The sequence below is a fragment of the Scyliorhinus canicula genome, unplaced genomic scaffold, assembly GCF_902713615.1.
Source record: "Scyliorhinus canicula unplaced genomic scaffold, sScyCan1.1, whole genome shotgun sequence".
Taxonomy (NCBI): domain Eukaryota; kingdom Metazoa; phylum Chordata; class Chondrichthyes; order Carcharhiniformes; family Scyliorhinidae; genus Scyliorhinus; species Scyliorhinus canicula.
In genome coordinates this window covers 2,058-15,000 of record NW_024055988.1, presented here as the reverse complement: position 1 = coordinate 15,000, position 12,943 = coordinate 2,058, and the positions used below count along the sequence as shown (strand labels likewise).

Below are 12,943 nucleotides of genomic sequence, written 5' to 3'. Positions count from 1 at the left end.
GATCTGGAGAATTGCTCCAGAAGGCAGAATTTAAGAATTGTTGGACTGCTGAGGGCCTGGAAAGTCCGAACCCAACAAATATTGTTGCAGCTGTTTGGGAAGGTGTTGGAACGGCATCCCTTTCCGAGTTGGAGCAGGCCCACAGGTCGCTCAGGCGGAAGCCCCATTCTGGTGAACCACTGTGTGCGATCAATGTGCATTTTACATTCACCAAGAAAGGAAAAGAGGCGTCACGGTGGCGCAGTGGTTAGCACTGCTGCCTCATGGTGCTGAGGACCCAGGTTCAATTCCAGCCCTGGGTCACTGTCTGTGTGGAGTTTGCATATTCTTCCCGTGTCTGTGTGGGTTTCGCGCCCACAACCCAAAGATGTGCAGGGTAGGTGAATGGCCATGCTAAATTGCCTCTTAATTGGAAAAGAGAATTGGGTACTCTAAATTTATTTTAAAAACAAGGAAAAGGAAAGTGTCCTGCGATGGACGAAGGACCATCAGGACTATAAATGGGAGGGCCTATGCCATTAGGCTCTAACAGGATGTGGGAGTGGAGCTGGCTAAGAGATGTGCAGCATTCAACAAGGCCATGTTGCACATGAATAACTTTGGATTGGTGTGGTGTACCTGCCTGCCTCAGTAACCTATGAAACAAAATTATACTTTTCGTGCATCGTGGCGACAGAGGCATTCGTGCAGAATCATGGACTGATTGACCTATCTATTGTGAGATGTCTGTCCAGGGGGATTTGTCCAGATATTTGGGATTTGTTGGGTATTTTTGAGTTTGCACTTGTATTTTTACTGTTGCTTTGTGGGATGGACATTGTTCTTTGATTTAGTTGGATATGGGTGGTTGGTGTTATGGTTATTTGTTCTGATTTTACTCTGGGCGGGGGCCGTCCTGTTAGCTCTATAGTTAACAGGGGCGAAGTGGTGAGGGTAACTGCAGCTCATACTTTGGGGAGTTCTTAGGGTGAGATTCGGATTGTTTGTTTAGGATTAAGGGTGGGGGTAGGGTAAGGAGCCTTTGTTTGCATTGTTACTGTTTGCTGATTGATTTGGGTATGGTATTAATGGAAGGCGGGGTAGGGTTTGTTCTCTGACTGGCTTTAACTTTTTCTTTACAATAATCTTATTATTGTCACAAGTAGGCTTACATTAACACTGATGAAGTAGCTGTGAAAATTCCCTAGTCTCCAACCGGTCGCCTGTTCTGGTTCACTGAGGGGGAATTCAGAATGTCCAATTCACCTAACAGCATGTCTTTTGGGATTTGTGGGAGGAAACCGGAACACTGGATGAAACCCACAATGGCACTGGGCAGCATGGTAGCCTTGTGGATAGCACAATTGCTTCACAGCTCCAGGGTCCCAGGTTCGATTCCGGCTTGGGTCACTGTCTGCGCGCGGAGTCTGCACATCCTCCCGCGTGTGCGTGGGTTTCCTCCGGGTGCTCCGGTTTCCTCCCACAGTCCAAAGATGTGCAGGTTAGGTGGATTGGCCATGATAAATTGCCCTTAGTGTCCAAAATTGCCGTTAGTGTTGAGTGGGGTTATGGGGATAGGGTGGAGGTGTTGACCTTGGGTAGGGTGCTCTTTCCAAGAGCCGGTGTAGACTCGATGGGCCGAATGGCCTCCTTCTGCACTGTAAATTCTATGATAATCTATAATTCTATGACACAGGAGAACGTGCAGACTCCACACAGACAGTGACCCAAGCCGGGAATCAAACCTGGGACTCTGGTGCTTGAAGCAACAGTGCTAACCGTTGTTCTTTTCTGATGGGAAATTTGGTGGCCACCTTGGAGGGCCTGGTGGGGGCTCTATTTGAGTAGTTGCTGGACTGCCCCATATGGTGGGAATGGTTGACTCTAGGCCAGGGGTGGAGGGGAGGGGGGATTAGACGGCCCCGTTGGTCATCTGGCATACAAGGCGGTTAAATGGCCCACTAAAAAGATCTAGGGTGTTTGTGCACAGGGTGTTGATGTTTATGTGGTGTTTTAGCAGGAGACCCATTTGTTGGTCAAGGGTCAGACAACGGTTACGGAAGAGCTGGGTGGAATAAGTATTTAATTTGGGATTTGATGGGGCCTGGGGGCTGCAGCTTTGGTGAATAGGAGAGTATCTTTTTCGGCAGCTAAAATTTTGGTAGATCCGAACAGGAGGTATATGATTGTTAGTGGGTCGTGGAAGGTACTTCGGTGGTTCTGGTTAATTTGTATGTACCAAACTGGGACGATACAGCTTTCAATAAGTTGTTGGCTTCAATTCACAATCTGGAATTGCACCAGCTGATTGTGTACTGGAGGGGGGTTGGGGGGAAAATAAACTTTAATTGTGTACTGGACAGATTGATACTGAAGTCCTTGAATCCTTCGGCAGTGGAAAAGGCACTATTAACCTTCATGTCCACTCAGCGCCTCCCGAGGAGGCTGGATACGATGTTGCTGGCAGGAGAGGGTATGCTCATTGATTTTAATAGGAGGGAGACTATCTCCTGCCTTTCATGTTGTGGGAGGCTCTGAAGGTGGTCATTAGGGAGGATATAATATCCTATTAGGCACAAGAGTGAAAAGGTGGAGGAGGCAGAGATTGGTGGATTTCATCCTTGAAGTGGACGCCAGTACACACTTACCCTGACACCGGAGCAGGAAGAAATTACAGATGGGATTTTGGGCTGCCCTCGATGGGCAAGGCATGTGCACCAGCTGTGATGCTCGAGGGGATGTTTTATGAATATGGGGAAGGCCAGTTGCCTGTTAGTGCACCAGCTGAGGCAGAAGGCTGTCTCGCAGGAGATGATGCAGGTTGGTCCCTGTCCCGGGAAAGGTCACTGAGGATTTTCGAGACCTTTTAGCACAGATTTTATTACTCAGAGGATAGGTTGCCCATCACAGAAGTTTGGATGGTTTATAGTCGAATGAGTCTGAAGAGAGGTGTTGTCAATCCCATTGAGCCCGGAGGACATCACTAAATGCATGGATCTAATACAGTCAGGTTAGGCTCTGGGCCCGATGGATTCGTGATTGAATTTAACAAGAAACCTGATCCCTTTGTTGGATATGTTAATGATTCCATGTCTCTGGGGGGGGGTCTTCGATCTCCTTGATAAGGATCCGACAGTTAAGGGTTGTAGACCCCTATTTCATTATTGAATGCAGACGCTAAGCCACTGGCAAAGGTTTTGGCTTGGATCCCTACCTTCTGGGGTGATGGGAGGAAAGGACTGGGTTTATTCAGGGAAGACGCTCTCCGCCAACATACGGCGACTACTTATATTTTGCCCCCCTCAAGTCCCTGAGCAGAGGTGAATATTTCCTTGGATGCTGAAAAGGTTCTGATGGGGTGGAATGCGGTATCTGTTCGAGATCTTTGAGGCAGGGTTGTCCACTGTGCCTCCGTCTCTGCCCCCCCCCCATTGTTTGTCTTGGCAATGCTCTGGCTATAGCATTGGGTCTCCATGGGATGGAGGGGAATAGATGGGAGGGAGAGAGAGTATAGGATATCCTTAAATGCCAATTATCTGTGGTTGTATATAAAGGATCCTTTCTTCACCATAGAGGAGATAATGAAGCTACTTGAGAGTTTTGGCTCCTTCTCTGGGTATAAGTTGAATCTGGACAAAAGCATAACTTTCCGGTAACTCCCCGAAGAGTGGTGCGATTTGGGATGTTGCCTTTTCGCTTGGCCAGGCCTAGCTTTCGTTATTGGGAATTTGGTTGGCCCATAATTGGGCCTCACTGCATAGACTCACCTTTACTGGCCTACTGAATGGGGTTAGGTCTGACTTGGAAGTGAACAACCTCCCTCTGTCCCTGGCGGGCAGTGTACGGTCGACAAAAATGAATGTATGTCTCTCTCGGTGTCTTATTTTTGTTTCAGTCTCTACCAGTTTTCCTTCCCAAATCTTTGTTTTTGAAGGTGTATAAAATGATATCTGCCTTTTTCTGATGGGCAAGACGCCACTGTTTGTAGGGTGTTTCTGCAGAGGTAGAGGCAGTCAGGGGGGGCCTAGTGCTACCTGATTTGTTATTTTGATCTTGGGCAGCAAACATGAGAAAGTATGAGGGTGGCTTAAGGATCCTGATCCATATGGGGGCTGATGGAGTTGAGTGCTTTTAGAGGTACTACTTTGAGGGCCTTGGTTACAGCTCCGCTTCTGTGTTCCCTGCAAAATGTACTGGTGGTGGAGACAGTTCAGGCAACGTTTGAAGCTGGGCACCAGGTCAATTTTAGCCCCGATATGCAGAAATGATCACTTTGTTCCGGCGGTCTTGGACTCTTCATTTAGGTCAGGGGGGGCGGAGGAGGGGTTGGAACAGACATATTTATAGAGAGGAAGGTCGCTGGTTTTGAAGGTTTGCTGGGTAAATTCCAAATTCCTGAATCTTTTTCGAGGTGCTCAAGCCCAACTCTGCAGAGTCCAGAAAAGCCTCAATATTAAACTCCGGAGAGTAATTCAACCATTCATTATCGGGATGCTGTCTCCATGCACCGTACCCCTAATGATCACATATGTACCAACTTGTCCTGAGCACATGTCGCTCTGCCTCAAGGGGTGTTCTTATTAATCAGGATTAACATAGAAAGCAGATGGGGAGGCCATTTGGCTGAGTCTACTCCACCATTTATTATGATCATAGCTGATCATCTAACTCAATAGCCTAATCCTGCCTCTTTCCCACCCCCTCCCCTGATCCACTATGCCCCAAGTGCTGTACCTAACTCCTTCTTGAAAACAAACATGTCTTGGCTTCAGCTACTTCCTGTGATACTGAATTCCACTGGCCAACCACTTTTTGGATGAAGAAATTTCTCCTAATCTCTGTCCTAAATGGTCTACCCTGTATCCTCAGACTGTGACCTCCTGGTTCTGGACACTCCCACCATCGGGAACATCCTTCTTGCATCTACCCTGTCTAATGTTCGAATTTTATAGATTTCTATGAGATACCACCACCCCCCCCCCATTCTTCTGATCTCTTCTGAACTCCAACGAATACAATCCTAACTGACTCAATCACTTCTCATGCATCCGTCACGACACATCTACCATGACTGAGCCAATAAGCTAATAAGTTAGGAAACGTAAGGGAAAATGCTGGAAAATCTCAGCAAGTCTGGCAGCATCTGTAGGGAGAGAAAAGAGCTAACGTTTCGAGTCCGATGACTCTTTGTCAAAGAGTTAGGAAATGTCCCTGAAACACTCCAGGGGAAGACGACAACATTCCATACAGTGTTCAAATTAGCATCCCCCTTAACCAGGATAAGATAGAACAAATTCAGATGAACAACACTATGCTTGGGGAAAAGAGTCCAAATCTTTTGAGTTAATCCAAATTGCAGAACATCAATCCAAATCCTTGACCCTCATGGTCTAAATGAAGGCCAGATTACCAAAAGACTTTGCAGAGTCATCAGATATAACTTTCAAGTTTACCGGATAAAGCATAACATAATTCACTCCAGCCGCCTTGAGCTGCCTTCAAACTCTATTGAAGCCTCGATGCTTATCTGCATCGCCGCTGAAAAGTCCTGGAAGAAGGAACTCCTCGCTCCCTCATATAGCCAGGTCCCACCATGCCTTGCTGTCTCCAGGACCTTTTGGCAATCTTTAAAATTGTGGAAGCGAATGATTATAGGCCTGGGACGAAGATTGTCCCTTGCCTTCACGGCAGCATACAGTGCACCCCTTCCAACTTGAAACACCAGCCTTTACATCCAGCTTAAGAAAACGTGGTAACCATTTCTCAAAGAACTTGATAGGAACCTTACCCTCCACTCCTTCAGGCAGACTGATGGCATAGATATTTTTTTCTCTGATCTCTTCTCCAAGCCCTCAAGAATTCCGACATGCCACAAGCTGGCTTTCCAAGGATTGAATTCTAGCTTCCGCCAAGGAAGTCACATGCTCGACGTTCCAGATTCTCTCTTGCATATTAGTATTCTGCAACTCTGCCTCATGAGCGCATTGGTTTTGTGTCAGCACACCAAGCATCTGGTCAATAACAGGATTATGTCAGCAGTCATCATTTTCACTGTCTCCAAGAGTGCCTCGTTGAGCACCATATTGAAAGGGCGGCTGGTCCCCCACTGAATCTTACTGCGTCTATCACAGGATTTCTTGCCAATTTTTGGAAGTTCTTAGCCCTTCCAGACTATCCCCATGCGTGCGTCATCGGGACTGGGATGTTTTAATGACCCCCTTTGTCACATTTGATGTTTAAGGTTGCCTTTATGATTTGTTTTTGCTCGTCACAAATCACTTTAAGGGGCTGTTTTTTCCAAGTTGACCCTCCGTTTGTTAAGTTAGTTTAACTGTTTTACTCAAAAGACTATAAAGAGACTGAGCTGGAACACTGGGAGATGATCATTAGGAGGCAGATCTGGAAGGCAGGACTGAGCTGGATATGGTAGCTAATCACAGTAACTGATCAGTTAAGCAAACCCCTGCTGCCCCCCGTCATCCAGGGCTCAGGATTCTGGCTGGAAGATCCACCAAACAGTGTAAAATCCATTTAGATTTTTTTCATGACCTTTAGTATCCAACAGCCTACAACTACTTTATTCTCACTTCACTTCCATTGTAACTCTTCTTTGGCGAAACCCCCTATGTCTAATCAGTTTGTTTCCTTACACAGCTTGTCTGGATTGAGACTCCTACTACCCTATGATGAATGTCACAGACATCAAAGCTTGTGCAGAAACTGTACACAAACATGGAGACATAATTCTGGTTAGGGATAACACTTTCATGTCTGCCTATTTCCAGGTAGGAGTGCTAAATTGAATAAAAATTTCTGAATGCATTTTTAAATATCCACCACGGGTTAATTTATTTTCATTGGAATATCACTTTCTTTGCTTATGCTTCTTCATGCATCTAATTGTACTAAGCTCAGTATAATTGCTCTGACCTGTATTCGTATCAAAGGAAGTGTGCAGTTCATGCTCTCTGACATGGAAAAATGAAGTTGTATCATTCTACTGCTATTGCGCCATTATGCTAACTGCACATTCCACAAAACATTGTGTGGCTATAAAGTTTTACATATTTCAAATTTTGCAGCTTCTGTTCATTTGAAATGTAATGATGTCTGTAAACCACTCCAGATCCAACTCGCACCCCACCTTGCAGAACATATGAGCAGAAGTCGATCGTGAGCTCCTTAAGCCTGCTCCACCATTTAGTATGATTGTAGCTGATCTGCTGCTTCAGATCTGCTTTCCTGCTTGCTTGCACAGTCCTTATATTTTTTTTTAGAAGAAATATAGTAGAATTTTAGCAATTAACTTGGTGTATATTTCTAATTGTGGTAAAATTAGTGACATCAGGTTAGAAGATGAATAATCAGATATGTTTCAAGTGATGAGAGGAGTATAACAATGCTATGTACTGTCACCAAAATTATTCAATTTGTATACAGTACAAATGGTAGATGTACGTTCAAGGGTAAAGGTTGGAGCTAAGGTTTACAGCATTGGATGAAATAAAAAGGGAAGCTTATGGCAGATCTTGAAGGTTCAAAACAGCAGCACCCTAGAGACATATAGCATGTGCAAGAGTGAACTTAAAAGGAAATTAGGAGAGCAAAAAGGGCACATGAAAGGCTACTGGCAGGGAAATTAAAGGAAAATCCTAAATTGTTTTGCAAGTACATTAATGGTAGAAGGATAACCAGGGAACGAGTAGGCCCCATTAAGGACCACAGTGGTAATTTGTATGTGGAGCTGGAGGATGTAGGTGGGGATTTAAATGAATACTTTTCTGTAGGTGTTCACTAGTGAATGGGCCAGTGTGGGTATAGAAAACAGGGAGAAGGACAGAAGGGACTGTGATAAAATGAAAGAATGAACATAGACAGAGAGGATGTTTTGAATGGCCTGGCAGGCTTGGTCTCCAGGGCCGGATGAAATGTATCCCAGGCTGCTGAGTGAGGCAAGGGAGAAAATAGCAGAGGCGCTGGCAATAATGTTTAATTCATCTCTGGCCACAGGAGAGGTGCCAGAGGACTGGAGGAGAGCCAATGTGGTACCATTATTGAGGAAGGGATAAACAAGGAAACTGCAGGCCTGTCTATCCATAGTGGTGGGGAAACTATTAGAAGAAATTCTGAGACACCAAATGAATTTGCATTTGGAGAGGCAGGGATTAATCGAACAATAAGCATGACTTAGTTAAGGGAAGATCATGTCTGACCAACTTGGTTGAAGAGGTGACCAGGTGTGTATATGAGAGCAATTCATTTGACACCGTCTACTTGGACTTTAGCAAGGCTTTTGATAAGGTTCTACATGGGAGACTGATAGCAAAGGTAAGAGCCTGTGGGATCCAAGGAAATTTGGCAAATTGGACCCAGAAATGGCTGAGTGACTGGAAGCAGAGGGTGATGGTCGAGCGGCGTTTTTCTGACTAGGTGCCTGTGTCCAGTGGGGGGATCAGTATTGTTACCTTACTGTTTATGGTTTATATAAATGATTTATCAGGAATGTAGGAGGGTTGATCAGTAAGTTCGACGGTGGTGTAAAAATTGGTGAGGTGGTAAACTGTGAGGAGAATGGCCATAAATTTCAGGAGGATATAGACAGAGTGATCAAAGGCAAATGGAATTCAATCTGGATAAGAGTGTGATGATGCACTTGGGCAGGACAAACAAGGCAAGGGAATACATGAACAGCAGGACCCTGGAAAACAGAGGGTCAGAGGCACCTTTTGTGTGCATGTACACCGGTCCCTTAAGGTAGCAGGGCAGGTGGATACAGTGGATAAGCAGGCTTCTGATGACATGGTGGCACAGTGGCTAGCACTGCTGCCCCACAGCGCCAGGGACCCGAGTTCGATTCTGACATTTGGTGACTGTGTGGAGTTTACATATTCACCCCGTGTCGAAGTCAATATTTTTCCCGCTTCTGGACTGTGATAGAAAGATTCAACAACGCTCGTTAAGAAAACAAAACAAAGCTTTATTTACGAATTACAGCTGCATGCAGAAATGGCCTGAAACATGAAGTCACGGCAGCAGTCAATACAAACTGCTGTTTCCTTCCCAAGTTCGCGCTTTAACAGAGAATCCGCTCAATATTTATACATATCAAAATCAGGTTACGTGACTACAGCTGGTCAGGAATTCGATCAGAAGTACAACACATAAACAATATCATAAACAGGTGTCATCTTGCTGAACCTTCAGGACGCTGGGTCTCATACCATTATCTTGTCTTATGATCGCATGTTAAGAATCGGAGGAGACCTGCCCTGGCCCTATCTTGTCGTATTGTAGACTGCTTTGGTTATGACGAGTTAGTCTTATCAGAATTTACAGGGCCCAGGCATTTCGGAACAACTTGACCGTCTCTGATTGTATTTGTGCTTTAGGTCATGCGAAGTCAGTTTTTCTTTCATTGTACCCAGTAATTGACCAGTTTTCCCCTCATGCCATTATTTACTTTGTACAGACTCACACCCGTGTCTGCTCTGATTTCCTCCCACAGTCTAAGATATGCAGTAAGGTTGATCAGCTATGCTAAATTGCCCCTTAGTGTCTAGCGATATATAGGTTAGATGGGGTTACAGGGATGGGAGGGGTGTGGAGGATTATGGGGGGGGTGGGTAAGAGTGCTCTTGTGGAGGGTTTATACTATTGCTACTTTCTTTTTTGGTACTCTTGCTATTTGCTTCATGCTACTCCAGCACATACCCATGTATGGCCAGCCTCTGTCTCCACAATGAGACAATCTTTTCTTTTTCCTTGCCAAACTTTTGGTAGAACGCTTGACTGTAATAACTTCCAAACTAATTTCTCCAATATTTCTTAACAAGTCTTTGTAGGGCAGCACGGTGGTTAGATGAACGTCCCAAGTTCGATCCCGGCCCTGGGTCACTGTCCGTGTGGAGTTTACACATTCTCCCTGTATTTGCGTGGGTTTCACCCCCACAACTCAAATGATGTGGAGGGTAGGTGGATTTGCCATGATAAATTGCCTCTTAATTGGAAAAAAATGAATCGGGTACTCTAAATTTAAAAAAAAAAATCTTTGTATTCAGGCCAACGTTTTTTTTTTAGCGAATCATCACATCACACTTTCTCCCTTTGGGGAATAGTGGTGTGTGTGAGTGTCCACTGTGCCACAAGATCTCCTTCAGACCAACTGACTTTTGAACATTACTCTTTGAAACTGCTTCCCGTGTATGCCACTTTGTTAATTTCTATTACTACCAGAATTATCTCTTTTTAAGGCTGGGAGAAATCGATCCTCGTTTGCAAGAGAGTTGGGGTGATAAATTACTTCATAATTCAAAACTTCCATTCCTCAAAGTTTAAACTACTGATGGTCAATTGAATTGCACCCATAACTATCTAATGTTCCAATTTAAATTGGAAAATTTGGATCGTTCAGATTCTCTTAGCAGACTAGTTACTCAGGAACAGGTACAATTAAAACAACTTCTAACTTCGGGTATTGACCCCCAATGTCCCACAGTGTGCAGTTCCGGACCTGGGTCAGTAAAAAGGAGTGGAGCAGCAATCCAGCGGTGATTGCCACTCCATGGATGTTCTGACCTAATGCTTTCAAAGCAGAACTTCCTCTGAAGGAGCAACATAGTAGAGTAACAGCTAGGCTTACTTGCTGGTGTCTTCATTTTTGTTTGTCCTATCTAATTTTCCAATTTCAGATGCAGTGTTAAAACATCTCATTAATAACTGGTAACTATGGTTCTAAGATGTTTTTGCTAAGAGTGGTTGGGCATCGCATACAAAGTAGATTCCACTTTAACATTAGTTACAACCCAATATTTAAACTCCAACCTACTTGGCTCTTTTAAATAAATAAATATTACTGTAGAAGTCTCGCCCCTGTTTAATTTTCTATCTTTGTAGTCGGCTATATGTCAATATATTCTGGATGTTTCTTCATAATGCCAAGTGCGCACTTTGGGCAGTAGAAGAGAAAGGAAAACAAAACAAGACACTTTAATGTTTTTGTTTTAGTATTTTTATTGTCAGCTGCTCTCATTATAAATGCCGTGCAGGATCACGGATTTGGGAGATTTGTGCCACAAGTTGCATGTTTACAGTTGTGCTTAGTGCAACCTTAATGACCAATATGAGTGTTTCACCTTTTTAATAGTTTGGAAAACCATGTTTTGAATAGGGTATGAACATGAATAATCCAGTTTTAAATTACATTTAAGTTGATGGTTCACAATATCGACTTGCAAGATGATATATTGATTTGCCACAGGAATAATTATTGTCGTCTTTTTAGCGTCCTTTGGCCCTTGGTGCTGACATCTGTATGTATTCGGCGACAAAATACATGAATGGTGAGATCTTTTGGGATTATTATATTTGCAGCTTAGTGTTGTAATGTCTGACGTCTAAAAAAAAATCATGTCGTGAAATTCTGATGTAATATATTGATCTGCTTAATGTGTTGGTAATGATTTGAATTGCTATGATTTTCAGAAGAATTTCTTTGTCTATTTCTTCTTTCTTCCACCCCGCCTCCATTTTCAGCTGTCAATTTTTGCATTTCTATGAATAAGTATAATTTGAAAAAATATCACCCTCAGCTCAAAGCATCTTCTGCAACCTTTTTCTCTTTCAATAAAAGAAATGCTGAGCTTGCCTCATATGCTTTTGAGTTCCTTTCTATTTTGTTAAATGTTTGTGATCCAGTGTCATATTTTAAACTTTATGGCTGCCAGTTCTGCTTTGTGACTTTGTTAAATGTCGGCTGCAGTTCTGTTGTACTATATTTATACCGGTGTATACAGTTCTCTCCAACCATGCCCTTCCCAGTTGTATCTCTTATTTTGATTTTTTTTTCTTTAAATTCCTTTCACAACTATGCTCTGAAAATCCATGTTGTGCCCCATGTGCTCAGTTTAGTTATTGTTCTTAAACCTTTCTTTTCCATGCAGATGTTGTTCTCCCAATTGCTGACCTAACTCTCCCAGACCTACTTTAACCTTTTCTTCCCCTTGCATCCCATCTTGTTTGCGAAACCACTTTTCATCATGTATCGAGTTTTTTTGCAAATCTCCTGGGCGTGATTATCCCAACCTCAACTGGGCCGGAGAATCCCCGCGAACGCGGCACGCAATTCTCCACAGTGCGGAGAATTGCCACCATTGGCGCCGGCGTAGTTGGCGTGGCGGCAGCTTCGGGCTGCTCAATGCAGCCAGCCCGTCGATTCTCCGGACCGAATAGGCTGAGCGGCCGTTGGAAAAGAGCAGAGTCCTGCCAGCGCCGTTCTAACCTGCTGTGAGCCGGCGGGACATCGGCATGTAAGGGTCGAGTGGCGGCTTGGGTGGGGGGCGCGGCGCTATCGGGACCCACCGATCGGCAGGTCGGCCTCTGTGGCTGGGGGCCTCCTTTCCTACGCGCCGGCCCCTGTAGCCTTGCACCATGTTGCATCGGGGCCGGCACGTTGTAGGAGGCCACTGCGCATGGCCTCGTTGGCACCGGCACAACTGAGGCTCACGCCGGGATCTGGAGCGGTGCGAACCGTTTGCCGTCGTAAAATGCGACGCCGTTTACAATGGTGTGGACACTCTGCCGCAGGATTGGAGAATCCCACCCCCTGTATTCGCTCCCAATATCTTTTGTACATGAGGGCCTGTCCCAATTTAATTCTCTTTAAATTTCAGTTCAAAATTATTTTTCCATACACTCAAATGAAAATCGAACCAGTCCAGAGATCCATAAATCTTTCTTCCCACCCACACTTCTTCAAGCCCCTGAAGTACTGTGTTCCATTTGCCAATTATGCATTGCTTTTTTTCTTTCTACCAGCAAGGAACGATATAGGATCAGAAGGCATAGAATCTCTGTGGGTAGAGTTGAGGAATCGCAAAGGTAAAAAGACCCCGGTGGGAGTTATGTACAGGACCCCTAGCAGTAGTCAGGATGTGGGGAGAAAATAAATCGGAAGATAGAAAAGGCC

At 44.6% G+C, this 12,943-nt stretch overlaps 1 pseudogene; it reads left to right on the top strand.

Moving 5' to 3' along the window:
- Positions 1–11,629, top strand: part of LOC119961409 — a 44,522-nt pseudogene extending 32,893 nt beyond the window's left edge.
- The last annotated feature ends 1,314 nt before the right edge of the window (positions 11,630–12,943 follow it).